Source organism: Rhopalosiphum maidis, chromosome 1 (genome assembly GCF_003676215.2).
Source record: "Rhopalosiphum maidis isolate BTI-1 chromosome 1, ASM367621v3, whole genome shotgun sequence".
In the NCBI taxonomy this organism is placed as follows: domain Eukaryota; kingdom Metazoa; phylum Arthropoda; class Insecta; order Hemiptera; family Aphididae; genus Rhopalosiphum; species Rhopalosiphum maidis.
In genome coordinates, this window is record NC_040877.1 from 1,896,961 (window position 1) to 1,900,074 (window position 3,114).

The window sequence follows — 3,114 nt, forward strand, 5'->3', positions numbered from 1 at the left end:
TTGAATCTGAAAAAAAATGGCATAAAATGTTTAAAAAAATTATTTTACATATATTACAAAACAGTTATTAAATAACTAAAAACAGTACCATGATATAATTAACATCAATTAATTATAAGCAGTACAAATGTAAAAACTAAATTTAATGGAAACTGTTCATACATTTTAATTCCTCACCTATTATCACACGATAACTTAAAACACTTGAAAATGAAAGTTTTGTCTGAACCCAAATAATGAATAATATGACAAAATGTTATCATCAAACATACATCCAACAATTCAAGTAATGTTGCCTAAGTCATTGTTATTAATTAAAACAGACAATTTAGTAATCTATAAAAAACAAATTTCATTGGTATTTTTAAAAATTAATATTAAAAAAAGGTTTTTAATAAAAAAATTATCTAAGTATACCAATGATGTTTTAAAATCATCAATTTGGAGATTATCTTCAAATCCTTTAATTCACTCTCACTTTTAACTGGCAATAATTGATCAATATTGAATGAATTCATCATTACATGATGATGATGAATTAACATTTTTATTACTGATATTCATTAAAATTTCAATGTTTGAATAATTTGATCTGACCCGGGTACTCTTTAAACCAATTTCATATTTCAAATTTATTAAATTGTGTATGACAAATGTTTGAAAATCATCTGAAACATTAAATTTGACAAATATTAAAGTATTATATTTTTAAGATTATGATTACTAATATATAGGGATTAGGGAGTTATTTGGACTATAATAAAAGCTAAATAATTTAGAAGTCCATAAAAATCTTTTCAAAAATTAATAATTACAATAATTTTTAAATAACAGTTTAAAAACATGAAAATATAACATAAAATGGACTCCTTCCAGTATAGTAGCATGCTATTCAATATTTTTCCTTCACATGTAAAATGAATAATTGATTCAGTTGTCAATCTATTTACTTGTGAAATTTGAATTATAATAAACTATGTATTGAAGATATTTAATGATATTTATTAGATATGTATTTTAAAAATATGTATTACAGTTATCATTGAAAATATGTAAAATATAATGCATACCCATCATATTATGGGGAATCATAAATAAAATAATTTGGTTGCTTAGTTATTTTATATCTAACACATTTAGTATATAGTTTAAATTATACGATTTTAATCTAATGATATATAACAAGAAAATTATAATATTATTTTATTGTAATGTATTGCATATTAAATTAATAAAATAATAAATATTTATATAAATTTAATAAATAACTAATTATAAACTTACTATCTATTTCTTTTATATGACGTACATTATTATCATTAGTGACATTGTTTTTTGGACCACATTTTGGTTTCATCAAGTTGCTTGTAGAATCTAACAATTTAAATGTTTAAATAGTGAAAAAGTAACAATTTAATTTTAAATTTATGCCTGATTTTTATTTTTCTTGTATCCATCATTTGCAAATAGTACTCTTTTTATACATACATTATTACCATCAATACTTTTTTCATAAATCATAGTTGTATGTATCGTCATTCTTTTCTATACTCCATTTTCCAATAGGAGAATTGATGAATTTAATTTCATGATTATTTGAGTTTATTTGATTTGTATCAGCTAAAATGTTAAAATTGTTACTCGCAGAAGAATATATTTTGAACTACTACTAGGACCAATTTTTTTTCCCCTGGAGATAAGTACTTTATTCCATCTGAATCATCGTCGCTATCATTGTTATCAGAGACTAAAAATTACATAACATATTATATATTTACTAATCAATAATATTTTAAAATATAGATTTAAAATACATCAATGTTTATTAACTATAATAAATTATTCAAATTACTTTTATCAAACATGAAGTTAGTTTTAGGTTTCCAATGCGTATCTTTGTCAGAATTATCTTCATAACTAATTACATAATCTTTAGATTTATGATGTGATTTTTTTTAGAGTAGGTTCTAAAAAAAATTGTATTATATATTTATTAAGGCAATAATAAAAAATGATAATAACAACCTAATACATAATAGGTATAGAATATTAGAAAAAATGGATCATAAATTTTAATAAAAAGTGATGTGAAGCGCATATAAAACCTATTAAATAATTATTAATAGGTTTAGTTTTTAAATCACACAATTAAATATACAAATAGTAATTCTCTATGTACCTTTTACCACTTTGTATCTTGGTGGAAAGGTATTTGTTATGCTATGTGATGAATTAGATATTATTTTTTTTTAAGTTTGGAGATACACTTGAAAATTTTTGTCTTCTTAAACATTTATGTTTGACTTAATCATCTTCTGTGGTACATAAATCAGACTTATGTTCTGCTATAATTGACTTTGATCTAGGTTCTGAAAAACTTGTTAAAATGTTTTAAGAATTAATTATAAAAATCAAAATAAATTTAACATTAAAAATTATATAATACCATAACTTTTGTCTTTAAATTTTCTGGCTGAATAAAAGTTTTGGATTTTTAGGCCAAGCGTATTTGTTGTTTTTAAACTATATATGTGGTACTGCCTCAACACTGTCATAATATTTAAAAAATGTACAACATTCTAGAAAGCCATCAGCTGAAATAAATATAAAGATGAATAAATTATGATGGATGTACAATATGTTAGATTTGAGCGAAACATTTTAACTTTTTATGATAAGTATATTATATAAAAGTTTATTTGGTCATTAATAATGACTCGTTATCTAACTTGAATGGGCATTGAGACAAAATTATCTGTTATATCGAATTGGATGTATGAATAATGGGCATAGCTAGAAGCTGCCAATTATTATGGTTAAACATCATAATTTTTTTTTATACTTATGATTGGTCAATAATTAATTTTTTTTTCTATATTTTTTACTATAACTATATCAAATATAGTAGAATTAATTGGATCATCAAAAAATGCTGATTTAAATTTAAAATGATTTCCAATAATAACAGTCTCACTATATTTTGTGTTATAATATTTAAACATTTCACAATTTGTTAGTCTTTAGTTAGAATATAACTATCTTTTTCATATTTTATTTTAATATTATTGTTATTAAAGCTTAAAACATTATATTGAAGTCCTGTAATCATTTCGA

General features: G+C 21.7%; 1 long non-coding RNA gene across 1 annotated transcript; it reads right to left on the reverse strand.

Annotated features, from left to right (window-relative positions):
* Window positions 1-223: 223 nt before the first annotated feature.
* On the reverse strand, window positions 224-2,583 carry LOC113549818. The gene is made up of 6 exons (XR_003404969.2): window positions 2,447-2,583; window positions 2,180-2,377; window positions 1,853-1,967; window positions 1,285-1,747; window positions 418-668; window positions 224-336 (listed from the first exon to the last, which is right to left on the reverse strand). It is a non-coding gene; the product is annotated as an uncharacterized LOC113549818 (long non-coding RNA).
* Between the last annotated feature and the right edge of the window lie 531 nt (window positions 2,584-3,114).